At 43.8% G+C, this 23,538-nt stretch overlaps 67 non-coding genes across 67 annotated transcripts; all 67 read left to right on the forward strand.

The window, feature by feature from the left end:
- Positions 1 to 121: 121 nt before the first annotated feature.
- LOC145885280 (5S ribosomal RNA) lies at positions 122 to 240 on the forward strand. Its single transcript, XR_014396861.1, has one exon. It is a non-coding gene; the product is annotated as a 5S ribosomal RNA (ribosomal RNA).
- A 139-nt stretch (positions 241 to 379) lies between these two features.
- Positions 380 to 498, forward strand: LOC145885291 (5S ribosomal RNA). Its single transcript, XR_014396872.1, has one exon. It is a non-coding gene; the product is annotated as a 5S ribosomal RNA (ribosomal RNA).
- A 139-nt stretch (positions 499 to 637) lies between these two features.
- On the forward strand, positions 638 to 756 carry LOC145885302 (5S ribosomal RNA). The gene has a single exon (XR_014396883.1). It is a non-coding gene; the product is annotated as a 5S ribosomal RNA (ribosomal RNA).
- A 409-nt stretch (positions 757 to 1,165) lies between these two features.
- LOC145885313 (5S ribosomal RNA) lies at positions 1,166 to 1,284 on the forward strand. The gene has a single exon (XR_014396894.1). It is a non-coding gene; the product is annotated as a 5S ribosomal RNA (ribosomal RNA).
- Positions 1,285 to 1,423: 139 nt separating this feature from the next.
- Positions 1,424 to 1,542, forward strand: LOC145884374 (5S ribosomal RNA). Its single transcript, XR_014395952.1, has one exon. It is a non-coding gene; the product is annotated as a 5S ribosomal RNA (ribosomal RNA).
- A 409-nt stretch (positions 1,543 to 1,951) lies between these two features.
- LOC145885324 (5S ribosomal RNA) lies at positions 1,952 to 2,070 on the forward strand. The gene has a single exon (XR_014396905.1). It is a non-coding gene; the product is annotated as a 5S ribosomal RNA (ribosomal RNA).
- A 139-nt stretch (positions 2,071 to 2,209) lies between these two features.
- LOC145885335 (5S ribosomal RNA) lies at positions 2,210 to 2,328 on the forward strand. The gene has a single exon (XR_014396916.1). It is a non-coding gene; the product is annotated as a 5S ribosomal RNA (ribosomal RNA).
- Positions 2,329 to 2,737: 409 nt separating this feature from the next.
- On the forward strand, positions 2,738 to 2,856 carry LOC145885346 (5S ribosomal RNA). The gene has a single exon (XR_014396927.1). It is a non-coding gene; the product is annotated as a 5S ribosomal RNA (ribosomal RNA).
- A 409-nt stretch (positions 2,857 to 3,265) lies between these two features.
- LOC145886263 (5S ribosomal RNA) lies at positions 3,266 to 3,384 on the forward strand. Its single transcript, XR_014397847.1, has one exon. It is a non-coding gene; the product is annotated as a 5S ribosomal RNA (ribosomal RNA).
- A 139-nt stretch (positions 3,385 to 3,523) lies between these two features.
- LOC145881995 (5S ribosomal RNA) lies at positions 3,524 to 3,642 on the forward strand. The gene has a single exon (XR_014393562.1). It is a non-coding gene; the product is annotated as a 5S ribosomal RNA (ribosomal RNA).
- A 139-nt stretch (positions 3,643 to 3,781) lies between these two features.
- LOC145885357 (5S ribosomal RNA) lies at positions 3,782 to 3,900 on the forward strand. Its single transcript, XR_014396938.1, has one exon. It is a non-coding gene; the product is annotated as a 5S ribosomal RNA (ribosomal RNA).
- Positions 3,901 to 4,309: 409 nt separating this feature from the next.
- LOC145885369 (5S ribosomal RNA) lies at positions 4,310 to 4,428 on the forward strand. Its single transcript, XR_014396950.1, has one exon. It is a non-coding gene; the product is annotated as a 5S ribosomal RNA (ribosomal RNA).
- A 139-nt stretch (positions 4,429 to 4,567) lies between these two features.
- Positions 4,568 to 4,686, forward strand: LOC145885380 (5S ribosomal RNA). The gene has a single exon (XR_014396961.1). It is a non-coding gene; the product is annotated as a 5S ribosomal RNA (ribosomal RNA).
- A 409-nt stretch (positions 4,687 to 5,095) lies between these two features.
- On the forward strand, positions 5,096 to 5,214 carry LOC145851941 (5S ribosomal RNA). Its single transcript, XR_014373793.1, has one exon. It is a non-coding gene; the product is annotated as a 5S ribosomal RNA (ribosomal RNA).
- A 409-nt stretch (positions 5,215 to 5,623) lies between these two features.
- On the forward strand, positions 5,624 to 5,742 carry LOC145885391 (5S ribosomal RNA). Its single transcript, XR_014396972.1, has one exon. It is a non-coding gene; the product is annotated as a 5S ribosomal RNA (ribosomal RNA).
- A 139-nt stretch (positions 5,743 to 5,881) lies between these two features.
- Positions 5,882 to 6,000, forward strand: LOC145885402 (5S ribosomal RNA). Its single transcript, XR_014396983.1, has one exon. It is a non-coding gene; the product is annotated as a 5S ribosomal RNA (ribosomal RNA).
- Positions 6,001 to 6,139: 139 nt separating this feature from the next.
- Positions 6,140 to 6,258, forward strand: LOC145885413 (5S ribosomal RNA). The gene has a single exon (XR_014396994.1). It is a non-coding gene; the product is annotated as a 5S ribosomal RNA (ribosomal RNA).
- A 409-nt stretch (positions 6,259 to 6,667) lies between these two features.
- On the forward strand, positions 6,668 to 6,786 carry LOC145884531 (5S ribosomal RNA). Its single transcript, XR_014396109.1, has one exon. It is a non-coding gene; the product is annotated as a 5S ribosomal RNA (ribosomal RNA).
- A 139-nt stretch (positions 6,787 to 6,925) lies between these two features.
- Positions 6,926 to 7,044, forward strand: LOC145885469 (5S ribosomal RNA). The gene has a single exon (XR_014397050.1). It is a non-coding gene; the product is annotated as a 5S ribosomal RNA (ribosomal RNA).
- A 409-nt stretch (positions 7,045 to 7,453) lies between these two features.
- Positions 7,454 to 7,572, forward strand: LOC145885425 (5S ribosomal RNA). The gene has a single exon (XR_014397006.1). It is a non-coding gene; the product is annotated as a 5S ribosomal RNA (ribosomal RNA).
- A 139-nt stretch (positions 7,573 to 7,711) lies between these two features.
- Positions 7,712 to 7,830, forward strand: LOC145885436 (5S ribosomal RNA). Its single transcript, XR_014397017.1, has one exon. It is a non-coding gene; the product is annotated as a 5S ribosomal RNA (ribosomal RNA).
- A 409-nt stretch (positions 7,831 to 8,239) lies between these two features.
- LOC145885447 (5S ribosomal RNA) lies at positions 8,240 to 8,358 on the forward strand. The gene has a single exon (XR_014397028.1). It is a non-coding gene; the product is annotated as a 5S ribosomal RNA (ribosomal RNA).
- A 139-nt stretch (positions 8,359 to 8,497) lies between these two features.
- LOC145886689 (5S ribosomal RNA) lies at positions 8,498 to 8,616 on the forward strand. Its single transcript, XR_014398274.1, has one exon. It is a non-coding gene; the product is annotated as a 5S ribosomal RNA (ribosomal RNA).
- A 409-nt stretch (positions 8,617 to 9,025) lies between these two features.
- On the forward strand, positions 9,026 to 9,144 carry LOC145885456 (5S ribosomal RNA). Its single transcript, XR_014397037.1, has one exon. It is a non-coding gene; the product is annotated as a 5S ribosomal RNA (ribosomal RNA).
- A 139-nt stretch (positions 9,145 to 9,283) lies between these two features.
- On the forward strand, positions 9,284 to 9,402 carry LOC145885467 (5S ribosomal RNA). The gene has a single exon (XR_014397048.1). It is a non-coding gene; the product is annotated as a 5S ribosomal RNA (ribosomal RNA).
- A 139-nt stretch (positions 9,403 to 9,541) lies between these two features.
- Positions 9,542 to 9,660, forward strand: LOC145885479 (5S ribosomal RNA). The gene has a single exon (XR_014397060.1). It is a non-coding gene; the product is annotated as a 5S ribosomal RNA (ribosomal RNA).
- A 409-nt stretch (positions 9,661 to 10,069) lies between these two features.
- On the forward strand, positions 10,070 to 10,188 carry LOC145885490 (5S ribosomal RNA). Its single transcript, XR_014397072.1, has one exon. It is a non-coding gene; the product is annotated as a 5S ribosomal RNA (ribosomal RNA).
- Positions 10,189 to 10,327: 139 nt separating this feature from the next.
- LOC145852151 (5S ribosomal RNA) lies at positions 10,328 to 10,446 on the forward strand. Its single transcript, XR_014374005.1, has one exon. It is a non-coding gene; the product is annotated as a 5S ribosomal RNA (ribosomal RNA).
- Positions 10,447 to 10,585: 139 nt separating this feature from the next.
- Positions 10,586 to 10,704, forward strand: LOC145885500 (5S ribosomal RNA). The gene has a single exon (XR_014397083.1). It is a non-coding gene; the product is annotated as a 5S ribosomal RNA (ribosomal RNA).
- A 409-nt stretch (positions 10,705 to 11,113) lies between these two features.
- Positions 11,114 to 11,232, forward strand: LOC145885511 (5S ribosomal RNA). The gene has a single exon (XR_014397094.1). It is a non-coding gene; the product is annotated as a 5S ribosomal RNA (ribosomal RNA).
- A 139-nt stretch (positions 11,233 to 11,371) lies between these two features.
- On the forward strand, positions 11,372 to 11,490 carry LOC145885522 (5S ribosomal RNA). Its single transcript, XR_014397105.1, has one exon. It is a non-coding gene; the product is annotated as a 5S ribosomal RNA (ribosomal RNA).
- Positions 11,491 to 11,629: 139 nt separating this feature from the next.
- Positions 11,630 to 11,748, forward strand: LOC145886602 (5S ribosomal RNA). The gene has a single exon (XR_014398187.1). It is a non-coding gene; the product is annotated as a 5S ribosomal RNA (ribosomal RNA).
- A 139-nt stretch (positions 11,749 to 11,887) lies between these two features.
- On the forward strand, positions 11,888 to 12,006 carry LOC145885533 (5S ribosomal RNA). Its single transcript, XR_014397116.1, has one exon. It is a non-coding gene; the product is annotated as a 5S ribosomal RNA (ribosomal RNA).
- A 409-nt stretch (positions 12,007 to 12,415) lies between these two features.
- LOC145885544 (5S ribosomal RNA) lies at positions 12,416 to 12,534 on the forward strand. The gene has a single exon (XR_014397127.1). It is a non-coding gene; the product is annotated as a 5S ribosomal RNA (ribosomal RNA).
- Positions 12,535 to 12,673: 139 nt separating this feature from the next.
- LOC145856365 (5S ribosomal RNA) lies at positions 12,674 to 12,792 on the forward strand. The gene has a single exon (XR_014377256.1). It is a non-coding gene; the product is annotated as a 5S ribosomal RNA (ribosomal RNA).
- A 138-nt stretch (positions 12,793 to 12,930) lies between these two features.
- LOC145886603 (5S ribosomal RNA) lies at positions 12,931 to 13,049 on the forward strand. Its single transcript, XR_014398188.1, has one exon. It is a non-coding gene; the product is annotated as a 5S ribosomal RNA (ribosomal RNA).
- Positions 13,050 to 13,188: 139 nt separating this feature from the next.
- LOC145885555 (5S ribosomal RNA) lies at positions 13,189 to 13,307 on the forward strand. The gene has a single exon (XR_014397138.1). It is a non-coding gene; the product is annotated as a 5S ribosomal RNA (ribosomal RNA).
- A 139-nt stretch (positions 13,308 to 13,446) lies between these two features.
- LOC145886604 (5S ribosomal RNA) lies at positions 13,447 to 13,565 on the forward strand. The gene has a single exon (XR_014398189.1). It is a non-coding gene; the product is annotated as a 5S ribosomal RNA (ribosomal RNA).
- Positions 13,566 to 13,704: 139 nt separating this feature from the next.
- Positions 13,705 to 13,823, forward strand: LOC145885565 (5S ribosomal RNA). Its single transcript, XR_014397148.1, has one exon. It is a non-coding gene; the product is annotated as a 5S ribosomal RNA (ribosomal RNA).
- Positions 13,824 to 14,232: 409 nt separating this feature from the next.
- LOC145885576 (5S ribosomal RNA) lies at positions 14,233 to 14,351 on the forward strand. Its single transcript, XR_014397159.1, has one exon. It is a non-coding gene; the product is annotated as a 5S ribosomal RNA (ribosomal RNA).
- A 139-nt stretch (positions 14,352 to 14,490) lies between these two features.
- On the forward strand, positions 14,491 to 14,609 carry LOC145856376 (5S ribosomal RNA). The gene has a single exon (XR_014377267.1). It is a non-coding gene; the product is annotated as a 5S ribosomal RNA (ribosomal RNA).
- A 138-nt stretch (positions 14,610 to 14,747) lies between these two features.
- On the forward strand, positions 14,748 to 14,866 carry LOC145886605 (5S ribosomal RNA). The gene has a single exon (XR_014398190.1). It is a non-coding gene; the product is annotated as a 5S ribosomal RNA (ribosomal RNA).
- Positions 14,867 to 15,005: 139 nt separating this feature from the next.
- LOC145885588 (5S ribosomal RNA) lies at positions 15,006 to 15,124 on the forward strand. The gene has a single exon (XR_014397171.1). It is a non-coding gene; the product is annotated as a 5S ribosomal RNA (ribosomal RNA).
- Positions 15,125 to 15,533: 409 nt separating this feature from the next.
- Positions 15,534 to 15,652, forward strand: LOC145885599 (5S ribosomal RNA). Its single transcript, XR_014397182.1, has one exon. It is a non-coding gene; the product is annotated as a 5S ribosomal RNA (ribosomal RNA).
- A 139-nt stretch (positions 15,653 to 15,791) lies between these two features.
- Positions 15,792 to 15,910, forward strand: LOC145885610 (5S ribosomal RNA). The gene has a single exon (XR_014397193.1). It is a non-coding gene; the product is annotated as a 5S ribosomal RNA (ribosomal RNA).
- A 139-nt stretch (positions 15,911 to 16,049) lies between these two features.
- Positions 16,050 to 16,168, forward strand: LOC145886606 (5S ribosomal RNA). The gene has a single exon (XR_014398191.1). It is a non-coding gene; the product is annotated as a 5S ribosomal RNA (ribosomal RNA).
- A 139-nt stretch (positions 16,169 to 16,307) lies between these two features.
- Positions 16,308 to 16,426, forward strand: LOC145885621 (5S ribosomal RNA). The gene has a single exon (XR_014397204.1). It is a non-coding gene; the product is annotated as a 5S ribosomal RNA (ribosomal RNA).
- A 409-nt stretch (positions 16,427 to 16,835) lies between these two features.
- On the forward strand, positions 16,836 to 16,954 carry LOC145885632 (5S ribosomal RNA). Its single transcript, XR_014397215.1, has one exon. It is a non-coding gene; the product is annotated as a 5S ribosomal RNA (ribosomal RNA).
- A 139-nt stretch (positions 16,955 to 17,093) lies between these two features.
- LOC145856388 (5S ribosomal RNA) lies at positions 17,094 to 17,212 on the forward strand. The gene has a single exon (XR_014377279.1). It is a non-coding gene; the product is annotated as a 5S ribosomal RNA (ribosomal RNA).
- A 139-nt stretch (positions 17,213 to 17,351) lies between these two features.
- On the forward strand, positions 17,352 to 17,470 carry LOC145886607 (5S ribosomal RNA). Its single transcript, XR_014398192.1, has one exon. It is a non-coding gene; the product is annotated as a 5S ribosomal RNA (ribosomal RNA).
- Positions 17,471 to 17,609: 139 nt separating this feature from the next.
- Positions 17,610 to 17,728, forward strand: LOC145885643 (5S ribosomal RNA). Its single transcript, XR_014397226.1, has one exon. It is a non-coding gene; the product is annotated as a 5S ribosomal RNA (ribosomal RNA).
- A 409-nt stretch (positions 17,729 to 18,137) lies between these two features.
- Positions 18,138 to 18,256, forward strand: LOC145885654 (5S ribosomal RNA). Its single transcript, XR_014397237.1, has one exon. It is a non-coding gene; the product is annotated as a 5S ribosomal RNA (ribosomal RNA).
- A 139-nt stretch (positions 18,257 to 18,395) lies between these two features.
- On the forward strand, positions 18,396 to 18,514 carry LOC145856399 (5S ribosomal RNA). Its single transcript, XR_014377290.1, has one exon. It is a non-coding gene; the product is annotated as a 5S ribosomal RNA (ribosomal RNA).
- Positions 18,515 to 18,923: 409 nt separating this feature from the next.
- LOC145884992 (5S ribosomal RNA) lies at positions 18,924 to 19,042 on the forward strand. The gene has a single exon (XR_014396572.1). It is a non-coding gene; the product is annotated as a 5S ribosomal RNA (ribosomal RNA).
- A 139-nt stretch (positions 19,043 to 19,181) lies between these two features.
- Positions 19,182 to 19,300, forward strand: LOC145885665 (5S ribosomal RNA). Its single transcript, XR_014397248.1, has one exon. It is a non-coding gene; the product is annotated as a 5S ribosomal RNA (ribosomal RNA).
- A 139-nt stretch (positions 19,301 to 19,439) lies between these two features.
- LOC145885676 (5S ribosomal RNA) lies at positions 19,440 to 19,558 on the forward strand. The gene has a single exon (XR_014397259.1). It is a non-coding gene; the product is annotated as a 5S ribosomal RNA (ribosomal RNA).
- Positions 19,559 to 19,967: 409 nt separating this feature from the next.
- On the forward strand, positions 19,968 to 20,086 carry LOC145885687 (5S ribosomal RNA). Its single transcript, XR_014397270.1, has one exon. It is a non-coding gene; the product is annotated as a 5S ribosomal RNA (ribosomal RNA).
- Positions 20,087 to 20,225: 139 nt separating this feature from the next.
- Positions 20,226 to 20,344, forward strand: LOC145885699 (5S ribosomal RNA). Its single transcript, XR_014397282.1, has one exon. It is a non-coding gene; the product is annotated as a 5S ribosomal RNA (ribosomal RNA).
- A 139-nt stretch (positions 20,345 to 20,483) lies between these two features.
- Positions 20,484 to 20,602, forward strand: LOC145885710 (5S ribosomal RNA). Its single transcript, XR_014397293.1, has one exon. It is a non-coding gene; the product is annotated as a 5S ribosomal RNA (ribosomal RNA).
- A 409-nt stretch (positions 20,603 to 21,011) lies between these two features.
- LOC145885719 (5S ribosomal RNA) lies at positions 21,012 to 21,130 on the forward strand. Its single transcript, XR_014397303.1, has one exon. It is a non-coding gene; the product is annotated as a 5S ribosomal RNA (ribosomal RNA).
- Positions 21,131 to 21,269: 139 nt separating this feature from the next.
- LOC145885730 (5S ribosomal RNA) lies at positions 21,270 to 21,388 on the forward strand. The gene has a single exon (XR_014397314.1). It is a non-coding gene; the product is annotated as a 5S ribosomal RNA (ribosomal RNA).
- A 139-nt stretch (positions 21,389 to 21,527) lies between these two features.
- On the forward strand, positions 21,528 to 21,646 carry LOC145852157 (5S ribosomal RNA). The gene has a single exon (XR_014374011.1). It is a non-coding gene; the product is annotated as a 5S ribosomal RNA (ribosomal RNA).
- A 409-nt stretch (positions 21,647 to 22,055) lies between these two features.
- On the forward strand, positions 22,056 to 22,174 carry LOC145885741 (5S ribosomal RNA). Its single transcript, XR_014397325.1, has one exon. It is a non-coding gene; the product is annotated as a 5S ribosomal RNA (ribosomal RNA).
- A 139-nt stretch (positions 22,175 to 22,313) lies between these two features.
- On the forward strand, positions 22,314 to 22,432 carry LOC145885753 (5S ribosomal RNA). Its single transcript, XR_014397336.1, has one exon. It is a non-coding gene; the product is annotated as a 5S ribosomal RNA (ribosomal RNA).
- A 139-nt stretch (positions 22,433 to 22,571) lies between these two features.
- Positions 22,572 to 22,690, forward strand: LOC145885764 (5S ribosomal RNA). The gene has a single exon (XR_014397348.1). It is a non-coding gene; the product is annotated as a 5S ribosomal RNA (ribosomal RNA).
- A 409-nt stretch (positions 22,691 to 23,099) lies between these two features.
- Positions 23,100 to 23,218, forward strand: LOC145885775 (5S ribosomal RNA). Its single transcript, XR_014397359.1, has one exon. It is a non-coding gene; the product is annotated as a 5S ribosomal RNA (ribosomal RNA).
- Positions 23,219 to 23,357: 139 nt separating this feature from the next.
- On the forward strand, positions 23,358 to 23,476 carry LOC145885786 (5S ribosomal RNA). The gene has a single exon (XR_014397370.1). It is a non-coding gene; the product is annotated as a 5S ribosomal RNA (ribosomal RNA).
- Positions 23,477 to 23,538: the final 62 nt, after the last annotated feature.

Below are 23,538 nucleotides of genomic sequence, written 5' to 3' on the forward strand. Positions count from 1 at the left end.
GTAATTTCTTCTACTTTTTCAGTGACACAAAGTTCAAGCTGCTTATCTAATTGGTGAAAATGCAATGTCTGGTTATCACACTCACTTTGACTATATATGTTGTAGCAAGAGATTGTTTCTCGCTTACGGCCATACCAGCCTGGGTACGCCCGATCTCGTCTGATCTCGGAAGCTAAGCAGGGTCGGGCCTGGTTAGTACTTGGATGGGAGACCGCCTGGGAATACCAGGTGCTGTAAGCATTTTGTCCACGAGGGTGTGCTCTTGCACTATTTCATCAGCAACACTGCCTTGTATTAAGCATTTAATGATGAATTGACTAAATGTCTGTTTTATCAGACTCACTTTGACTATATATGTTGTAGCAAGAGATTGTATCTCGCTTACGGCCATACCAGCCTGGGTACGCCCGATCTCGTCTGATCTCGGAAGCTAAGCAGGGTCGGGCCTGGTTAGTACTTGGATGGGAGACCGCCTGGGAATACCAGGTGCTGTAAGCATTTTGTCCACGAGGGTGTGCTCTTGCACTATTTCATCAGCAACACTGCCTTGTATTAAGCATTTAATGATGAATTGACTAAATGTCTGTTTTATCAGACTCACTTTGACTATATATGTTGTAGCAAGAGATTGTTTCTCGCTTACGGCCATACCAGCCTGGGTACGCCCGATCTCGTCTGATCTCGGAAGCTAAGCAGGGTCGGGCCTGGTTAGTACTTGGATGGGAGACCGCCTGGGAATACCAGGTGCTGTAAGCATTTTGTCCACGAGGGTGTGCCCCTGCACTATTTCATCAGCAACACTGCCTTGTAGTAAGCATTTAATGATGAATTGACTAAATGCAGCTTCCTGCCTTTTTAATAGGATCAAATTTCCTTGTGTTTTCAATTAGCATCTGCCTTGTATTTATAAGACAAACAAGAATATTGTTGCTGAATGCAGCTTGTGTGTGCTTTGTGCTCCTTTGCCCTGTTCAAATGATGAAAGGAAATAAAGTTTGTATTTTATCCAACTACCTGTGCTAAAAAGTGATGGGAACAGTGTTTGTAATTTCTTCTACTTTTTCAGTAACACAAAGTTCAAGCTGCTTATCTAATTGGTGAAAATGCAATGTCTGTTTATCACACTCACTTTGACTATATATGTTGTAGCAAGAGATTGTTTCTCGCTTACGGCCATACCAGCCTGGGTACGCCCGATCTCGTCTGATCTCGGAAGCTAAGCAGGGTCGGGCCTGGTTAGTACTTGGATGGGAGACCGCCTGGGAATACCAGGTGCTGTAAGCATTTTGTCCACGAGGGTGTGCTCTTGCACTATTTCATCAGCAACACTGCCTTGTATTAAGCATTTAATGATGAATTGACTAAATGTCTGTTTTATCAGACTCACTTTGACTATATATGTTGTAGCAAGAGATTGTTTCTCGCTTACGGCCATACCAGCCTGGGTACGCCCGATCTCGTCTGATCTCGGAAGCTAAGCAGGGTCGGGCCTGGTTAGTACTTGGATGGGAGACCGCCTGGGAATACCAGGTGCTGTAAACATTTTGTTCACGAGGGTGTGCCCCTGCACTATTTCATCAGCAACACTGCCTTGTAGTAAGCATTTAATGATGAATTGACTAAATGCAGCTTCCTGCCTTTTTAATAGGATCAAATTTCCTTGTGTTTTCAATTAGCATCTGCCTTGTATTTATAAGACAAACAAGAATATTGTTGCTGAATGCAGCTTGTGTGTGCTTTGTGCTCCTTTGCCCTGTTCAAATGATGAAAGGAAATAAAGTTTGTATTTTATCCAACTACCTGTGCTAAAAAGTGATGGGAACAGTGTTTGTAATTTCTTCTACTTTTTCAGTGACACAAAGTTCAAGCTGCTTATCTAATTGGTGAAAATGCAATGTCTGTTTATCACACTCACTTTGACTATATATGTTGTAGCAAGAGATTCTTTCTCGCTTACGGCCATACCAGCCTGGGTACGCCCGATCTCGTCTGATCTCGGAAGCTAAGCAGGGTCGGGCCTGGTTAGTACTTGGATGGGAGACCGCCTGGGAATACCAGGTGCTGTAAGCATTTTGTCCACGAGGGTGTGCTCTTGCACTATTTCATCAGCAACACTGCCTTGTATTAAGCATTTAATGATGAATTGACTAAATGTCTGTTTTATCAGACTCACTTTGACTATATATGTTGTAGCAAGAGATTGTTTCTCGCTTACGGCCATACCAGCCTGGGTACGCCCGATCTCGTCTGATCTCGGAAGCTAAGCAGGGTCGGGCCTGGTTAGTACTTGGATGGGAGACCGCCTGGGAATACCAGGTGCTGTAAGCATTTTGTTCACGAGGGTGTGCCCCTGCACTATTTCATCAGCAACACTGCCTTGTAGTAAGCATTTAATGATGAATTGACTAAATGCAGCTTCCTGCCTTTTTAATAGGATCAAATTTCCTTGTGTTTTCAATTAGCATCTGCCTTGTATTTATAAGACAAACAAGAATATTGTTGCTGAATGCAGCTTGTGTGTGCTTTGTGCTCCTTTGCCCTGTTCAAATGATGAAAGGAAATAAAGTTTGTATTTTATCCAACTACCTGTGCTAAAAAGTGATGGGAACAGTGTTTGTAATTTCTTCTACTTTTTCAGTGACACAAAGTTCAAGCTGCTTATCTAATTGTTGAAAATGCAATGTCTGTTTATCACACTCACTTTGACTATATATGTTGTAGCAAGAGATTGTTTCTCGCTTACGGCCATACCAGCCTGGGTACGCCCGATCTCGTCTGATCTCGGAAGCTAAGCAGGGTCGGGCCTGGTTAGTACTTGGATGGGAGACCGCCTGGGAATACCAGGTGCTGTAAGCATTTTGTTCACGAGGGTGTGCCCCTGCACTATTTCATCAGCAACACTGCCTTGTAGTAAGCATTTAATGATGAATTGACTAAATGCAGCTTCCTGCCTTTTTAATAGGATCAAATTTCCTTGTGTTTTCAATTAGCATCTGCCTTGTATTTATAAGACAAACAAGAATATTGTTGCTGAATGCAGCTTGTGTGTGCTTTGTGCTCCTTTGCCCTGTTCAAATGATGAAAGGAAATAAAGTTTGTATTTTATCCAACTACCTGTGCTAAAAAGTGATGGGAACAGTGTTTGTAATTTCTTCTACTTTTTCAGTGACACAAAGTTCAAGCTGCTTATCTAATTGGTGAAAATGCAATGTCTGGTTATCACACTCACTTTGACTATATATGTTGTAGCAAGAGATTGTTTCTCGCTTACGGCCATACCAGCCTGGGTACGCCCGATCTCGTCTGATCTCGGAAGCTAAGCAGGGTCGTGCCTGGTTAGTACTTGGATGGGAGACCGCCTGGGAATACCAGGTGCTGTAAGCATTTTGTCCACGAGGGTGTGCTCTTGCACTATTTCATCAGCAACACTGCCTTGTATTAAGCATTTAATGATGAATTGACTAAATATCTGTTTTATCAGACTCACTTTGACTATATATGTTGTAGCAAGAGATTGTATCTCGCTTACGGCCATACCAGCCTGGGTACGCCCGATCTCTTCTGATCTCGGAAGCTAAGCAGGGTCGGGCCTGGTTAGTACTTGGATGGGAGACCGCCTGGGAATACCAGGTGCTGTAAGCATTTTGTCCACGAGGGTGTGCTCTTGCACTATTTCATCAGCAACACTGCCTTGTATTAAGCATTTAATGATGAATTGACTAAATGTCTGTTTTATCAGACTCACTTTGACTATATATGTTGTAGCAAGAGATTGTTTCTTGCTTACGGCCATACCAGCCTGGGTACGCCCGATCTCGTCTGATCTCGGAAGCTAAGCAGGGTCGGGCCTGGTTAGTACTTGGATGGGAGACCGCCTGGGAATACCAGGTGCTGTAAGCATTTTGTCCACGAGGGTGTGCCCCTGCACTATTTCATCAGCAACACTGCCTTGTAGTAAGCATTTAATGATGAATTGACTAAATGCAGCTTCCTGCCTTTTTAATAGGATCAAATTTCCTTGTGTTTTCAATTAGCATCTGCCTTGTATTTATAAGACAAACAAGAATATTGTTGCTGAATGCAGCTTGTGTGTGCTTTGTGCTCCTTTGCCCTGTTCAAATGATGAAAGGAAATAGAGTTTGTATTTTATCCAACTACCTGTGCTAAAAAGTGATGGGAACAGTGTTTGTAATTTCTTCTACTTTTTCAGTGACACAAAGTTCAAGCTGCTTATCTAATTGGTGAAAATGCAATGTCTGTTTATCACACTCACTTTGACTATATATGTTGTAGCAAGAGATTCTTTCTCGCTTACGGCCATACCAGCCTGGGTACGCCCGATCTCGTCTGATCTCGGAAGCTAAGCAGGGTCGGGCCTGGTTAGTACTTGGATGGGAGACCGCCTGGGAATACCAGGTGCTGTAAGCATTTTGTCCACGAGGGTGTGCTCTTGCACTATTTCATCAGCAACACTGCCTTGTATTAAGCATTTAATGATGAATTGACTAAATGTCTGTTTTATCAGACTCACTTTGACTATATATGTTGTAGCAAGAGATTGTTTCTCGCTTACGGCCATACCAGCCTGGGTACGCCCGATCTCGTCTGATCTCGGAAGCTAAGCAGGGTCGGGCCTGGTTAGTACTTGGATGGGAGACCGCCTGGGAATACCAGGTGCTGTAAGCATTTTGTTCACGAGGGTGTGCCCCTGCACTATTTCATCAGCAACACTGCCTTGTAGTAAGCATTTAATGATGAATTGACTAAATGCAGCTTCCTGCCTTTTTAATAGGATCAAATTTCCTTGTGTTTTCAATTAGCATCTGCCTAGTATTTATAAGACAAACAAGAATATTGTTGCTGAATGCAGCTTGTGTGTGCTTTGTGCTCCTTTGCCCTGTTCAAATGATGAAAGGAAATAAAGTTTGTATTTTATCCAACTACCTGTGCTAAAAAGTGATGGGAACAGTGTTTGTAATTTCTTCTACTTTTTCAGTGACACAAAGTTCAAGCTGCTTATCTAATTGTTGAAAATGCAATGTCTGTTTATCACACTCACTTTGACTATATATGTTGTAGCAAGAGATTGTTTCTCGCTTACGGCCATACCAGCCTGGGTACGCCCGATCTCGTCTGATCTTGGAAGCTAAGCAGGGTCGGGCCTGGTTAGTACTTGGATCGGAGACCGCCTGGGAATACCAGGTGCTGTAAGCATTTTGTTCACGAGGGTGTGCCCCTGCACTATTTCATCAGCAACACTGCCTTGTAGTAAGCATTTAATGATGAATTGACTAAATGCAGCTTCCTGCCTTTTTAATAGGATCAAATTTCCTTGTGTTTTCAATTAGCATCTGCCTTGTATTTATAAGACAAACAAGAATATTGTTGCTGAATGCAGCTTGTGTGTGCTTTGTGCTCCTTTGCCCTGTTCAAATGATGAAAGGAAATAAAGTTTGTATTTTATCCAACTACCTGTGCTAAAAAGTGATGGGAACAGTGTTTGTAATTTCTTCTACTTTTTCAGTGACACAAAGTTCAAGCTGCTTATCTAATTGGTGAAAATGCAATGTCTGGTTATCACACTCACTTTGACTATATATGTTGTAGCAAGAGATTGCTTCTCGCTTACGGCCATACCAGCCTGGGTACGCCCGATCTCGTCTGATCTCGGAAGCTAAGCAGGGTCGGGCCTGGTTAGTACTTGGATGGGAGACCGCCTGGGAATACCAGGTGCTGTAAGCATTTTGTCCACGAGGGTGTGCTCTTGCACTATTTCATCAGCAACACTGCCTTGTATTAAGCATTTAATGATGAATTGACTAAATGTCTGTTTTATCAGACTCACTTTGACTATATATGTTGTAGCAAGAGATTGTATCTCGCTTACGGCCATACCAGCCTGGGTACGCCCGATCTCGTCTGATCTCGGAAGCTAAGCAGGGTCGGGCCTGGTTAGTACTTGGATGGGAGACCGCCTGGGAATACCAGGTGCTGTAAGCATTTTGTCCACGAGGGTGTGCTCTTGCACTATTTCATCAGCAACACTGCCTTGTATTAAGCATTTAATGATGAATTGACTAAATGTCTGTTTTATCAGACTCACTTTGACTATATATGTTGTAGCAAGAGATTGTTTCTCGCTTACGGCCATACCAGCCTGGGTACGCCCGATCTCGTCTGATCTCGGAAGCTAAGCAGGGTCGGGCCTGGTTAGTACTTGGATGGGAGACCGCCTGGGAATACCAGGTGCTGTAAGCATTTTGTCCACGAGGGTGTGCCCCTGCACTATTTCATCAGCAACACTGCCTTGTAGTAAGCATTTAATGATGAATTGACTAAATGCAGCTTCCTGCCTTTTTAATAGGATCAAATTTCCTTGTGTTTTCAATTAGCATCTGCCTTGTATTTATAAGACAAACAAGAATATTGTTGCTGAATGCAGCTTGTGTGTGCTTTGTGCTCCTTTGCCCTGTTCAAATGATGAAAGGAAATAAAGTTTGTATTTTATCCAACTACCTGTGCTAAAAAGTGATGGGAACAGTGTTTGTAATTTCTTCTACTTTTTCAGTGACACAAAGTTCAAGCTGCTTATCTAATTGGTGAAAATGCAATGTCTGGTTATCACACTCACTTTGACTATATATGTTGTAGCAAGAGATTGTTTCTCGCTTAGGGCCATACCAGCCTGGGTACGCCCGATCTCGTCTGATCTCGGAAGCTAAGCAGGGTCGGGCCTGGTTAGTACTTGGATGGGAGACCGCCTGGGAATACCAGGTGCTGTAAGCATTTTGTCCACGAGGGTGTGCTCTTGCACTATTTCATCAGCAACACTGCCTTGTATTAAGCATTTAATGATGAATTGACTAAATGTCTGTTTTATCAGACTCACTTTGACTATATATGTTGTAGCAAGAGATTGTTTCTCGCTTACGGCCATACCAGCCTGGGTACGCCCGATCTCGTCTGATCTCGGAAGCTAAGCAGGGTCGGGCCTGGTTAGTACTTGGATGGGAGACCGCCTGGGAATACCAGGTGCTGAAAGCATTTTGTTCACGAGGGTTTGCCCCTGCACTATTTCATCAGCAACACTGCCTTGTAGTAAGCATTTAATGATGAATTGACTAAATGCAGCTTCCTGCCTTTTTAATAGGATCAAATTTCCTTGTGTTTTCAATTAGCATCTGCCTTGTATTTATAAGACAAACAAGAATATTGTTGCTGAATGCAGCTTGTGTGTGCTTTGTGCTCCTTTGCCCTGTTCAAATGATGAAAGGAAATAAAGTTTGTATTTTATCCAACTACCTGTGCTAAAAAGTGATGGGAACAGTGTTTGTAATTTCTTCTACTTTTTCAGTGACACAAAGTTCAAGCTGCTTATCTAATTGTTGAAAATGCAATGTCTGTTTATCACACTCACTTTGACTATATATGTTGTAGCAAGAGATTGTTTCTCGCTTACGGCCATACCAGCCTGGGTACGCCCGATCTCGTCTGATCTCGGAAGCTAAGCAGGGTCGGGCCTGGTTAGTACTTGGATGGGAGACCGCCTGGGAATACCAGGTGCTGTAAGCATTTTGTCCACGAGGGTGTGCTCTTGCACTATTTCATCAGCAACACTGCCTTGTATTAAGCATTTAATGATGAATTGACTAAATGTCTGTTTTATCAGACTCACTTTGACTATATATGTTGTAGCAAGAGATTGTTTCTCGCTTACGGCCATACCAGCCTGGGTACGCCCGATCTCGTCTGATCTCGGAAGCTAAGCAGGGTCGGGCCTGGTTAGTACTTGGATGGGAGACCGCCTGGGAATACCAGGTGCTGTAAGCATTTTGTCCACGAGGGTGTGCCCCTGCACTATTTCATCAGCAACACTGCCTTGTAGTAAGCATTTAATGATGAATTGACTAAATGCAGCTTCCTGCCTTTTTAATAGGATCATATTTCCTTGTGTTTTCAATTAGCATCTGCCTTGTATTTATAAGACAAACAAGAATATTGTTGCTGAATGCAGCTTGTGTGTGCTTTGTGCTCCTTTGCCCTGTTCAAATGATGAAAGGAAATAAAGTTTGTATTTTATCCAACTACCTGTGCTAAAAAGTGATGGGAACAGTGTTTGTAATTTCTTCTACTTTTTCAGTGACACAAAGTTCAAGCTGCTTATCTAATTGGTGAAAATGCAATGTCTGGTTATCACACTCACTTTGACTATATATGTTGTAGCAAGAGATTGTTTCTCGCTTACGGCCATACCAGCCTGGGTACGCCCGATCTCGTCTGATCTCGGAAGCTAAGCAGGGTCGGGCCTGGTTAGTACTTGGATGGGAGACCGCCTGGGAATACCAGGTGCTGTAAGCATTTTGTCCACGAGGGTGTGCTCTTGCACTATTTCATCAGCAACACTGCCTTGTATTAAGCATTTAATGATGAATTGACTAAATGTCTGTTTTATCAGACTCACTTTGACTATATATGTTGTAGCAAGAGATTGTATCTCGCTTACGGCCATACCAGCCTGGGTACGCCCGATCTCGTCTGATCTCGGAAGCTAAGCAGGGTCGGGCCTGGTTAGTACTTGGATTGGAGACCGCCTGGGAATACCAGGTGCTGTAAGCATTTTGTCCACGAGGGTGTGCCCCTGCACTATTTCATCAGCAACACTGCCTTGTAGTAAGCATTTAATGATGAATTGACTAAATGCAGCTTCCTGCCTTTTTAATAGGATCATATTTCCTTGTGTTTTCAATTAGCATCTGCCTTGTATTTATAAGACAAACAAGAATATTGTTGCTGAATGCAGCTTGTGTGTGCTTTGTGCTCCTTTGCCCTGTTCAAATGATGAAAGGAAATAAAGTTTGTATTTTATCCAACTACCTGTGCTAAAAAGTGATGGGAACAGTGTTTGTAATTTCTTCTACTTTTTCAGTGACACAAAGTTCAAGCTGCTTATCTAATTGGTGAAAATGCAATGTCTGGTTATCACACTCACTTTGACTATATATGTTGTAGCAAGAGATTGTTTCTCGCTTACGGCCATACCAGCCTGGGTACGCCCGATCTCGTCTGATCTCGGAAGCTAAGCAGGGTCGGGCCTGGTTAGTACTTGGATGGGAGACCGCCTGGGAATACCAGGTGCTGTAAGCATTTTGTCCACGAGGGTGTGCTCTTGCACTATTTCATCAGCAACACTGCCTTGTATTAAGCATTTAATGATGAATTGACTAAATGTCTGTTTTATCAGACTCACTTTGACTATATATGTTGTAGCAAGAGATTGTATCTCGCTTACGGCCATACCAGCCTGGGTACGCCCGATCTCGTCTGATCTCGGAAGCTAAGCAGGGTCGGGCCTGGTTAGTACTTGGATGGGAGACCGCCTGGGAATACCAGGTGCTGTAAGCATTTTGTCCACGAGGGTGTGCTCTTGCACTATTTCATCAGCAACACTGCCTTGTATTAAGCATTTAATGATGAATTGACTAAATGTCTGTTTTATCAGACTCACTTTGACTATATATGTTGTAGCAAGAGATTGTATCTCGCTTACGGCCATACCAGCCTGGGTACGCCCGATCTCGTCTGATCTCGGAAGCTAAGCAGGGTCGGGCCTGGTTAGTACTTGGATGGGAGACCGCCTGGGAATACCAGGTGCTGTAAGCATTTTGTCCACGAGGGTGTGCCCCTGCACTATTTCATCAGCAACACTGCCTTGTAGTAAGCATTTAATGATGAATTGACTAAATGCAGCTTCCTGCCTTTTTAATAGGATCAAATTTCCTTGTGTTTTCAATTAGCATCTGCCTTGTATTTATAAGACAAACAAGAATATTGTTGCTGAATGCAGCTTGTGTGTGCTTTGTGCTCCTTTGCCCTGTTCAAATGATGAAAGGAAATAAAGTTTGTATTTTATCCAACTACCTGTGCTAAAAAGTGATGGGAACAGTGTTTGTAATTTCTTCTACTTTTTCAGTGACACAAAGTTCAAGCTGCTTATCTAATTGGTGAAAATGCAATGTCTGGTTATCACACTCACTTTGACTATATATGTTGTAGCAAGAGATTGTTTCTCGCTTACGGCCATACCAGCCTGGGTACGCCCGATCTCGTCTGATCTCGGAAGCTAAGCAGGGTCGGGCCTGGTTAGTACTTGGATGGGAGACCGCCTGGGAATACCAGGTGCTGTAAGCATTTTGTCCACGAGGGTGTGCTCTTGCACTATTTCATCAGCAACACTGCCTTGTATTAAGCATTTAATGATGAATTGACTAAATGTCTGTTTTATCAGACTCACTTTGACTATATATGTTGTAGCAAGAGATTGTATCTCGCTTACGGCCATACCAGCCTGGGTACGCCCGATCTCGTCTGATCTCGGAAGCTAAGCAGGGTCGGGACTGGTTATTACTTGGATGGGAGACCGCCTGGGAATACCAGGTGCTGTAAGCATTTTGTCCACGAGGGTGTGCTCTTGCACTATTTCATCAGCAACACTGCCTTGTATTAAGCATTTAATGATGAATTGACTAAATGTCTGTTTTATCAGACTCACTTTGACTATATATGTTGTAGCAAGAGATTGTTTCTCGCTTACGGCCATACCAGCCTGGGTACGCCCGATCTCGTCTGATCTCGGAAGCTAAGCAGGGTCGGGCCTGGTTAGTACTTGGATGGGAGACCGCCTGGGAATACCAGGTGCTGTAAGCATTTTGTCCACGAGGGTGTGCCCCTGCACTATTTCATCAGCAACACTGCCTTGTAGTAAGCATTTATTGATGAATTGACTAAATGCAGCTTCCTGCCTTTTTAATAGGATCAAATTTCCTTGTGTTTTCAATTAGCATCTGCCTTGTATTTATAAGACAAACAAGAATATTGTTGCTGAATGCAGCTTGTGTGTGCTTTGTGCTCCTTTGCCCTGTTCAAATGATGAAAGGAAATAAAGTTTGTATTTTATCCAACTACCTGTGGTAAAAAGTGATGGGAACAGTGTTTGTAATTTCTTCTACTTTTTCAGTGACACAAAGTTCAAGCTGCTTATCTAATTGGTGAAAATGCAATGTCTGTTTATCACACTCACTTTGACTATATATGTTGTAGCAAGAGATTGTGTCTCGCTTACGGCCATACCAGCCTGGGTACGCCCGATCTCGTCTGATCTCGGAAGCTAAGCAGGGTCGGGCCTGGTTAGTACTTGGATGGGAGACCGCCTGGGAATACCAGGTGCTGTAAGCATTTTGTCCACGAGGGTGTGCTCTTGCACTATTTCATCAGCAACACTGCCTTGTATTAAGCATTTAATGATGAATTGACTAAATGTCTGTTTTATCAGACTCACTTTGACTATATATGTTGTAGCAAGAGATTGTTTCTCGCTTACGGCCATACCAGCCTGGGTACGCCCGATCTCGTCTGATCTCGGAAGCTAAGCAGGGTCGGGCCTGGTTAGTACTTGGATGGGAGACCGCCTGGGAATACCAGGTGCTGTAAGCATTTTGTCCACGAGGGTGTGCTCTTGCACTATTTCATCAGCAACACTGCCTTGTATTAAGCATTTAATGATGAATTGACTAAATGTCTGTTTTATCAGACTCACTTTGACTATATATGTTGTAGCAAGAGATTGTATCTCGCTTACGGCCATACCAGCCTGGGTACGCCCGATCTCGTCTGATCTCGGAAGCTAAGCAGGGTCGGGACTGGTTAGTACTTGGATGGGAGACCGCCTGGGAATACCAGGTGCTGTAAGCATTTTGTCCACGAGGGTGTGCTCTTGCACTATTTCATCAGCAACACTGCCTTGTATTAAGCATTTAATGATGAATTGACTAAATGTCTGTTTTATCAGACTCACTTTGACTATATATGTTGTAGCAAGAGATTGTTTCTCGCTTACGGCCATACCAGCCTGGGTACGCCCGATCTCGTCTGATCTCGGAAGCTAAGCAGGGTCGGGCCTGGTTAGTACTTGGATGGGAGACCGCCTGGGAATACCAGGTGCTGTAAGCATTTTGTCCACGAGGGTGTGCCCCTGCACTATTTCATCAGCAACACTGCCTTGTAGTAAGCATTTAATGATGAATTGACTAAATGCAGCTTCCTGCCTTTTTAATAGGATCAAATTTCCTTGTGTTTTCAATTAGCATCTGCCTTGTATTTATAAGACAAACAAGAATATTGTTGCTGAATGCAGCTTGTGTGTGCTTTGTGCTCCTTTGCCCTGTTCAAATGATGAAAGGAAATAAAGTTTGTATTTTATCCAACTACCTGTGGTAAAAAGTGATGGGAACAGTGTTTGTAATTTCTTCTACTTTTTCAGTGACACAAAGTTCAAGCTGCTTATCTAATTGGTGAAAATGCAATGTCTGTTTATCACACTCACATTGACTATATATGTTGTAGCAAGAGATTGTGTCTCGCTTACGGCCATACCAGCCTGGGTACGCCCGATCTCGTCTGATCTCGGAAGCTAAGCAGGGTCGGGCCTGGTTAGTACTTGGATGGGAGACCGCCTGGGAATACCAGGTGCTGTAAGCATTTTGTCCACGAGGGTGTGCTCTTGCACTATTTCATCAGCAACACTGCCTTGTATTAAGCATTTAATGATGAATTGACTAAATGTCTGTTTTATCAGACTCACTTTGACTATATATGTTGTAGCAAGAGATTGTTTCTCGCTTACGGCCATACCAGCCTGGGTACGCCCGATCTCGTCTGATCTCGGAAGCTAAGCAGGGTTGGGCCTGGTTAGTACTTGGATGGGAGACCGCCTGGGAATACCAGGTGCTGTAAGCATTTTGTCCACGAGGGTGTGCCCCTGCACTATTTCATCAGCAACACTGCCTTGTATTAAGCATTTAATGATGAATTGACTAAATGTCTGTTTTATCAGACTCACTTTGACTATATATGTTGTAGCAAGAGATGTATCTCGCTTACGGCCATACCAGCCTGGGTACGCCCGATCTCGTCTGATCTCGGAAGCTAAGCAGGGTCGGGACTGGTTAGTACTTGGATGGGAGACCGCCTGGGAATACCAGGTGCTGTAAGCATTTTGTCCACGAGGGTGTGCTCTTGCACTATTTCATCAGCAACACTGCCTTGTATTAAGCATTTAATGATGAATTGACTAAATGTCTGTTTTATCAGACTCACTTTGACTATATATGTTGTAGCAAGAGATTGTTTCTCGCTTACGGCCATACCAGCCTGGGTACGCCCGATCTCGTCTGATCTCGGAAGCTAAGCAGGGTCGGGCCTGGTTAGTACTTGGATGGGAGACCGCCTGGGAATACCAGGTGCTGTAAGCATTTTGTCCACGAGGGTGTGCTCTTGCACTATTTCATCAGCAACACTGCCTTGTATTAAGCATTTAATGATGAATTGACTAAATGTCTGTTTTATCAGACTCACTTTGACTATATATGTTGTAGCAAGAGATTGTATCTCGCTTACGGCCATACCAGCCTGGGTACGCCCGATCTCGTCTGATCTCGGAAGCTAAGCAGGGTCGGGACTGGTTAGTACTTGGATGGGAGACCGCCTGGGAATACCAGGTGCTGTAAGCATTTTGTCCACGAGGGTGTGCTCTTGCACTATTTCATCAGCAACACTGCCTTGTATTAAGCATTTAATGATGAATTGACTAAATGTCTGTTTTATCAGACTCACTTTGACTATATATGTTGTAGCAAGAGATTGTTTCTCGCTTACGGCCATACCAGCCTGGGTACGCCCGATCTCGTCTGATCTCGGAAGCTAAGCAGGGTCGGGCCTGGTTAGTACTTGGATGGGAGACCGCCTGGGAATACCAGGTGCTGTAAGCATTTTGTCCACGAGGGTGTGCCCCTGCACTATTTCATCAGCAACACTGCCTTGTAGTAAGCATTTAATGATGAATTGACTAAATGCAGCTTCCTGCCTTTTTAATAGGATCAAATTTCCTTGTGTTTTCAATTAGCATCTGCCTTGTATTTATAAGACAAACAAGAATATTGTTGCTGAATGCAGCTTGTGTGTGCTTTGTGCTCCTTTGCCCTGTTCAAATGATGAAAGGAAATAAAGTTTGTATTTTATCCAACTACCTGTGGTAAAAAGTGATGGGAACAGTGTTTGTAATTTCTTCTACTTTTTCAGTGACACAAAGTTCAAGCTGCTTATCTAATTGGTGAAAATGCAATGTCTGTTTATCACACTCACATTGACTATATATGTTGTAGCAAGAGATTGTGTCTCGCTTACGGCCATACCAGCCTGGGTACGCCCGATCTCGTCTGATCTCGGAAGCTAAGCAGGGTCGGGCCTGGTTAGTACTTGGATGGGAGACCGCCTGGGAATACCAGGTGCTGTAAGCATTTTGTCCACGAGGGTGTGCTCTTGCACTATTTCATCAGCAACACTGCCTTGTATTAAGCATTTAATGATGAATTGACTAAATGTCTGTTTTATCAGACTCACTTTGACTATATATGTTGTAGCAAGAGATTGTTTCTCGCTTACGGCCATACCAGCCTGGGTACGCCCGATCTCGTCTGATCTCGGAAGCTAAGCAGGGTTGGGCCTGGTTAGTACTTGGATGGGAGACCGCCTGGGAATACCAGGTGCTGTAAGCATTTTGTCCACGAGGGTGTGCCCCTGCACTATTTCATCAGCAACACTGCCTTGTATTAAGCATTTAATGATGAATTGACTAAATGTCTGTTTTATCAGACTCACTTTGACTATATATGTTGTAGCAAGAGATGTATCTCGCTTACGGCCATACCAGCCTGGGTACGCCCGATCTCGTCTGATCTCGGAAGCTAAGCAGGGTCGGGACTGGTTAGTACTTGGATGGGAGACCGCCTGGGAATACCAGGTGCTGTAAGCATTTTGTCCACGAGGGTGTGCTCTTGCACTATTTCATCAGCAACACTGCCTTGTATTAAGCATTTAATGATGAATTGACTAAATGTCTGTTTTATCAGACTCACTTTGACTATATATGTTGTAGCAAGAGATTGTTTCTCGCTTACGGCCATACCAGCCTGGGTACGCCCGATCTCGTCTGATCTCGGAAGCTAAGCAGGGTCGGGCCTGGTTAGTACTTGGATGGGAGACCGCCTGGGAATACCAGGTGCTGTAAGCATTTTGTCCACGAGGGTGTGCCCCTGCACTATTTCATCAGCAACACTGCCTTGTAGTAAGCATTTAATGATGAATTGACTAAATGCAGCTTCCTGCCTTTTTAATAGGATCAAATTTCCTTGTGTTTTCAATTAGCATCTGCCTTGTATTTATAAGACAAACAAGAATATTGTTGCTGAATGCAGCTTGTGTGTGCTTTGTGCTCCTTTGCCCTGTTCAAATGATGAAAGGAAATAAAGTTTGTATTTTATCCAACTACCTGTGGTAAAAAGTGATGGGAACAGTGTTTGTAATTTCTTCTACTTTTTCAGTGACACAAAGTTCAAGCTGCTTATCTAATTGGTGAAAATGCAATGTCTGTTTATCACACTCACTTTGACTATATATGTTGTAGCAAGAGATTGTGTCTCGCTTACGGCCATACCAGCCTGGGTACGCCCGATCTCGTCTGATCTCGGAAGCTAAGCAGGGTCGGGCCTGGTTAGTACTTGGATGGGAGACCGCCTGGGAATACCAGGTGCTGTAAGCATTTTGTCCACGAGGGTGTGCTCTTGCACTATTTCAACAGCAACACTGCCTTGTATTAAGCATTTAATGATGAATTGACTAAATATCTGTTTTATCAGACTCACTTTGACTATATATGTTGTAGCAAGAGATTGTTTCTCGCTTACGGCCATACCAGCCTGGGTACGCCCGATCTCGTCTGATCTCGGAAGCTAAGCAGGGTCGGGCCTGGTTAGTACTTGGATGGGAGACCGCCTGGGAATACCAGGTGCTGTAAGCATTTTGTCCACGAGGGTGTGCTCTTGCACTATTTCATCAGCAACACTGCCTTGTATTAAGCATTTAATGATGAATTGACTAAATGTCTGTTTTATCAGACTCACTTTGACTATATATGTTGTAGCAAGAGATTGTATCTCGCTTACGGCCATACCAGCCTGGGTACGCCCGATCTCGTCTGATCTCGGAAGCTAAGCAGGGTCGGGACTGGTTAGTACTTGGATGGGAGACCGCCTGGGAATACCAGGTGCTGTAAGCATTTTGTCCACGAGGGTGTGCTCTTGCACTATTTCATCAGCAACACTGCCTTGTATTAAGCATTTAATGATGAATTGACTAAATGTCTGTTTTATCAGACTCACTTTGACTATATATGTTGTAGCAAGAGATTGTTTCTCGCTTACGGCCATACCAGCCTGGGTACGCCCGATCTCGTCTGATCTCGGAAGCTAAGCAGGGTCGGGCCTGGTTAGTACTTGGATGGGAGACCGCCTGGGAATACCAGGTGCTGTAAGCATTTTGTCCACGAGGGTGTGCCCCTGCACTATTTCATCAGCAACACTGCCTTGTAGTAAGCATTTAATGATGAATTGACTAAATGCAGCTTCCTGCCTTTTTAATAGGATCAAATTTCCTTGTGTTTTCAATTAGCATCTGCCTTGTATTTATAAGACAAACAAGAATATTGTTGCTGAATGCAGCTTGTGTGTGCTTTGTGCTCCTTTGCCCTGTTCAAATGATGAAAGGAAATAAAGTTTGTATTTTATCCAACTACCTGTGGTAAAAAGTGATGGGAACAGTGTTTGTAATTTCTTCTACTTTTTCAGTGACACAAAGTTCAAGCTGCTTATCTAATTGGTGAAAATGCAATGTCTGTTTATCACACTCACATTGACTATATATGTTGTAGCAAGAGATTGTGTCTCGCTTACGGCCATACCAGCCTGGGTACGCCCGATCTCGTCTGATCTCGGAAGCTAAGCAGGGTCGGGCCTGGTTAGTACTTGGATGGGAGACCGCCTGGGAATACCAGGTGCTGTAAGCATTTTGTCCACGAGGGTGTGCTCTTGCACTATTTCATCAGCAACACTGCCTTGTATTAAGCATTTAATGATGAATTGACTAAATGTCTGTTTTATCAGACTCACTTTGACTATATATGTTGTAGCAAGAGATTGTTTCTCGCTTACGGCCATACCAGCCTGGGTACGCCCGATCTCGTCTGATCTCGGAAGCTAAGCAGGGTTGGGCCTGGTTAGTACTTGGATGGGAGACCGCCTGGGAATACCAGGTGCTGTAAGCATTTTGTCCACGAGGGTGTGCCCCTGCACTATTTCATCAGCAACACTGCCTTGTATTAAGCATTTAATGATGAATTGACTAAATGTCTGTTTTATCAGACTCACTTTGACTATATATGTTGTAGCAAGAGATTGTATCTCGCTTACGGCCATACCAGCCTGGGTACGCCCGATCTCGTCTGATCTCGGAAGCTAAGCAGGGTCGGGACTGGTTAGTACTTGGATGGGAGACCGCCTGGGAATACCAGGTGCTGTAAGCATTTTGTCCACGAGGGTGTGCTCTTGCACTATTTCATCAGCAACACTGCCTTGTATTAAGCATTTAATGATGAATTGACTAAATGTCTGTTTTATCAGACTCACTTTGACTATATATGTTGTAGCAAGAGATTGTTTCTCGCTTACGGCCATACCAGCCTGGGTACGCCCGATCTCGTCTGATCTCGGAAGCTAAGCAGGGTCGGGCCTGGTTAGTACTTGGATGGGAGACCGCCTGGGAATACCAGGTGCTGTAAGCATTTTGTCCACGAGGGTGTGCCCCTGCACTATTTCATCAGCAACACTGCCTTGTAGTAAGCATTTAATGATGAATTGACTAAATGCAGCTTCCTGCCTTTTTAATAGGATCAAATTTCCTTGTGTTTTCAATTAGCATCTGCCTTGTATTTATAAGACAAACAAGAATATTGTTGCTGAATGCAGCTTGTGTGTGCTTTGTGCTCCTTTGCCCTGTTCAAATGATGAAAGGAAATAAAGTTTGTATTTTATCCAACTACCTGTGGTAAAAAGTGATGGGAACAGTGTTTGTAATTTCTTCTACTTTTTCAGTGACACAAAGTTCAAGCTGCTTATCTAATTGGTGAAAATGCAATGTCTGTTTATCACACTCACATTGACTATATATGTTGTAGCAAGAGATTGTGTCTCGCTTACGGCCATACCAGCCTGGGTACGCCCGATCTCGTCTGATCTCGGAAGCTAAGCAGGGTCGGGCCTGGTTAGTACTTGGATGGGAGACCGCCTGGGAATACCAGGTGCTGTAAGCATTTTGTCCACGAGGGTGTGCTCTTGCACTATTTCATCAGCAACACTGCCTTGTATTAAGCATTTAATGATGAATTGACTAAATGTCTGTTTTATCAGACTCACTTTGACTATATATGTTGTAGCAAGAGATTGTTTCTCGCTTACGGCCATACCAGCCTGGGTACGCCCGATCTCGTCTGATCTCGGAAGCTAAGCAGGGTTGGGCCTGGTTAGTACTTGGATGGGAGACCGCCTGGGAATACCAGGTGCTGTAAGCATTTTGTCCACGAGGGTGTGCCCCTGCACTATTTCATCAGCAACACTGCCTTGTAGTAAGCATTTAATGATGAATTGACTAAATGCAGCTTCCTGCCTTTTTAATAGGATCATATTTCCTTGTGTTTTCAATTAGCATCTGCCTTGTATTTATAAGACAAACAAGAATATTGTTGCTGAATGCAGCTTGTGTGTGCTTTGTGCTCCTTTGCCCTGTTCAAATGATGAAAGGAAATAAAGTTTGTATTTTATCCAACTACCTGTGCTAAAAAGTGATGGGAACAGTGTTTGTAATTTCTTCTACTTTTTCAGTGACACAAAGTTCAAGCTGCTTATCTAATTGGTGAAAATGCAATGTCTGGTTATCACACTCACTTTGACTATATATGTTGTAGCAAGAGATTGTTTCTCGCTTACGGCCATACCAGCCTGGGTACGCCCGATCTCGTCTGATCTCGGAAGCTAAGCAGGGTCGGGCCTGGTTAGTACTTGGATGGGAGACCGCCAGGGAATACCAGGTGCTGTAGGCATTTTGTCCACGAGGGTGTGCTCTTGCACTATTTCATCAGCAACACTGCCTTGTATTAAGCATTCAATGATGAATTGACTAAATGTCTGTTTTATCAGACTCACTTTGACTATATATGTTGTAGCAAGAGATTGTATCTCGCTTACGGCCATACCAGCCTGGGTACGCCCGATCTCGTCTGATCTCGGAAGCTAAGCAGGGTCGGGCCTGGTTAGTACTTGGATGGGAGACCGCCTGGGAATACCAGGTGCTGTAAGCATTTTGTCCACGAGGGTGTGCTCTTGCACTATTTCATCAGCAACACTGCCTTGTATTAAGCATTTAATGATGAATTGACTAAATGTCTGTTTTATCAGACTCACTTTGACTATATATGTTGTAGCAAGAGATTGTTTCTCGCTTACGGCCATACCAGCCTGGGTACGCCCGATCTCGTCTGATCTCGGAAGCTAAGCAGGGTCGGGCCTGGTTAGTACTTGGATGGGAGACCGCCTGGGAATACCAGGTGCTGTAAGCATTTTGTCCACGAGGGTGTGCCCCTGCACTATTTCATCAGCAACACTGCCTTGTAGTAAGCATTTAATGATGAATTGACTAAATGCAGCTTCCTGCCTTTTTAATAGGATCATATTTCCTTGTGTTTTCAATTAGCATCTGCCTTGTATTTATAAGACAAACAAGAATATTGTTGCTGAATGCAGCTTGTGTGTGCTTTGTGCTCCTTTGCCCTGTTCAAATGATGAAAGGAAATAAAGTTTGTATTTTATCCAACTACCTGTGCTAAAAAGTGATGGGAACAGTGTTTGTAATTTCTTCTACTTTTTCAGTGACACAAAGTTCAAGCTGCTTATCTAATTGGTGAAAATGCAATGTCTGGTTATCACACTCACTTTGACTATATATGTTGTAGCAAGAGATTGTTTCTCGCTTACGGCCATACCAGCCTGGGTACGCCCGATCTCGTCTGATCTCGGAAGCTAAGCAGGGTCGGGCCTGGTTAGTACTTGGATGGGAGACCGCCTGGGAATACCAGGTGCTGTAAGCATTTTGTCCACGAGGGTGTGCTCTTGCACTATTTCATCAGCAACACTGCCTTGTATTAAGCATTTAATGATGAATTGACTAAATGTCTGTTTTATCAGACTCACTTTGACTATATATGTTGTAGCAAGAGATTGTATCTCGCTTACGGCCATACCAGCCTGGGTACGCCCGATCTCGTCTGATCTCGGAAGCTAAGCAGGGTCGGGCCTGGTTAGTACTTGGATGGGAGACCGCCTGGGAATACCAGGTGCTGTAAGCATTTTGTCCACGAGGGTGTGCTCTTGCACTATTTCATCAGCAACACTGCCTTGTATTAAGCATTTAATGATGAATTGACTAAATGTCTGTTTTATCAGACTCACTTTGACTATATATGTTGTAGCAAGAGATTGTTTCTCGCTTACGGCCATACCAGCCTGGGTACGCCCGATCTCGTCTGATCTCGGAAGCTAAGCAGGGTCGGGCCTGGTTAGTACTTGGATGGGAGACCGCCTGGGAATACCAGGTGCTGTAAGCATTTTGTCCACGAGGGTGTGCCCCTGCACTATTTCATCAGCAACACTGCCTTGTAGTAAGCATTTAATGATGAATTGACTAAATGCAGCTTCCTGCCTTTTTAATAGGATCAAATTTCCTTGTGTTTTCAATTAGCATCTGCCTTGTATTTATAAGACAAACAAGAATATTGTTGCTGAATGCAGCTTGTGTGTGCTTTGTGCTCCTTTGCCCTGTTCAAATGATGAAAGGAAATAAAGTTTGTATTTTATCCAACTACCTGTGCTAAAAAGTGATGGGAACAGTGTTTGTAATTTCTTCTACTTTTTCAGTGACACAAAGTTCAAGCTGCTTAACTAATTGGTGAAAATGCAATGTCTGGTTATCACACTCACTTTGACTATATATGTTGTAGCAAGAGATTGTTTCTCGCTTACGGCCATACCAGCCTGGGTACGCCCGATCTCGTCTGATCTCGGAAGCTAAGCAGGGTCGGGCCTGGTTAGTACTTGGATGGGAGACCGCCTGGGAATACCAGGTGCTGTAAGCATTTTGTCCACGAGGGTGTGCTCTTGCACTATTTCATCAGCAACACTGCCTTGTATTAAGCATTTAATGATGAATTGACTAAATGTCTGTTTTATCAGACTCACTTTGACTATATATGTTGTAGCAAGAGATTGTATCTCGCTTACGGCCATACCAGCCTGGGTACGCCCGATCTCGTCTGATCTCGGAAGCTAAGCAGGGTCGGGCCTGGTTAGTACTTGGATGGGAGACCGCCTGGGAATACCAGGTGCTGTAAGCATTTTGTCCACGAGGGTGTGCTCTTGCACTATTTCATCAGCAACACTGCCTTGTATTAAGCATTTAATGATGAATTGACTAAATGTCTGTTTTATCAGACTCACTTTGACTATATATGTTGTAGCAAGAGATTGTATCTCGCTTACGGCCATACCAGCCTGGGTACGCCCGATCTCGTCTGATCTCGGAAGCTAAGCAGCGTCGGGACTGGTTAGTACTTGGATGGGAGACCGCCTGGGAATACCAGGTGCTGTAAGCATTTTGTCCACGAGGGTGTGCCCCTGCACTATTTCATCAGCAACACTGCCTTGTAGTAAGCATTTAATGATGAATTGACTAAATGCAGCTTCCTGCCTTTTTAATAGGATCAAATTTCCTTGTGTTTTCAATTAGCATCTGCCTTGTATTTATAAGACAAACAAGAATATTGTTGCTGAATGCAGCTTGTGTGTGCTTTGTGCTCCTTTGCCCTGTTCAAATGATGAAAGGAAATAAAGTTTGTATTTTATCCAACTACCTGTGGTAAAAAGTGATGGGAACAGTGTTTGTAATTTCTTCTACTTTTTCAGTGACACAAAGTTCAAGCTGCTTATCTAATTGGTGAAAATGCAATGGCTGTTTATCACACTCACATTGACTATATATGTTGTAGCAAGAGATTGTGTCTCGCTTACGGCCATACCAGCCTGGGTACGCCCGATCTCGTCTGATCTCGGAAGCTAAGCAGGGTCGGGCCTGGTTAGTACTTGGATGGGAGACCGCCTGGGAATACCAGGTGCTGTAAGCATTTTGTCCACGAGGGTGTGCTCTTGCACTATTTCATCAGCAACACTGCCTTGTATTAAGCATTTAATGATGAATTGACTAAATGTCTGTTTTATCAGACTCACTTTGACTATATATGTTGTAGCAAGAGATTGTATCTCGCTTACGGCCATACCAGCCTGGGTACGCCCGATCTCGTCTGATCTCGGAAGCTAAGCAGGGTCGGGCCTGGTTAGTACTTGGATGGGAGACCGCCTGGGAATACCAGGTGCTGTAAGCATTTTGTCCACGAGGGTGTGCTCTTGCACTATTTCATCAGCAACACTGCCTTGTATTAAGCATTTAATGATGAATTGACTAAATGTCTGTTTTATCAGACTCACTTTGACTATATATGTTGTAGCAAGAGATTGTTTCTCGCTTACGGCCATACCAGCCTGGGTACGCCCGATCTCGTCTGATCTCGGAAGCTAAGCAGGGTCGGGCCTGGTTAGTACTTGGATGGGAGACCGCCTGGGAATACCAGGTGCTGTAAGCATTTTGTCCACGAGGGTGTGCCCCTGCACTATTTCATCAGCAACACTGCCTTGTAGTAAGCATTTAATGATGAATTGACTAAATGCAGCTTCCTGCCTTTTTAATAGGATCATATTTCCTTGTGTTTTCAATTAGCATCTGCCTTGTATTTATAAGACAAACAAGAATATTGTTGCTGAATGCAGCTTGTGTGTGCTTTGTGCTCCTTTGCCCTGTTCAAATGATGAAAGGAAATAAAGTTTGTATTTTATCCAACTACCTGTGGTAAAAAGTGATGGGAACAGTGTTTGTAATTTCTTCTACTTTTTCAGTGACACAAAGTTCAAGCTGCTTATCTAATTGGTGAAAATGCAATGTCTGTTTATCACACTCACTTTGACTATATATGTTGTAGCAAGAGATTGTGTCTCGCTTACGGCCATACCAGCCTGGGTACGCCCGATCTCGTCTGATCTCGGAAGCTAAGCAGGGTCGGGCCTGGTTAGTACTTGGATGGGAGACCGCCTGGGAATACCAGGTGCTGTAAGCATTTTGTCCACGAGGGTGTGCTCTTGCACTATTTCATCAGCAACACTGCCTTGTATTAAGCATTTAATGATGAATTGACTAAATGTCTGTTTTATCAGACTCACTTTGACTATATATGTTGTAGCAAGAGATTGTTTCTCGCTTACGGCCATACCAGCCTGGGTACGCCCGATCTCGTCTGATCTCGGAAGCTAAGCAGGGTCGGGCCTGGTTAGTACTTGGATGGGAGACCGCCTGGGAATACCAGGTGCTGTAAGCATTTTGTCCACGAGGGTGTGCTCTTGCACTATTTCATCAGCAACACTGCCTTGTATTAAGCAT

This window comes from Salmo salar, chromosome 08 (assembly GCF_965601325.2).
Source record: "Salmo salar chromosome 08, fSalSal1, whole genome shotgun sequence".
NCBI lineage: Eukaryota > Metazoa > Chordata > Actinopteri > Salmoniformes > Salmonidae > Salmo > Salmo salar.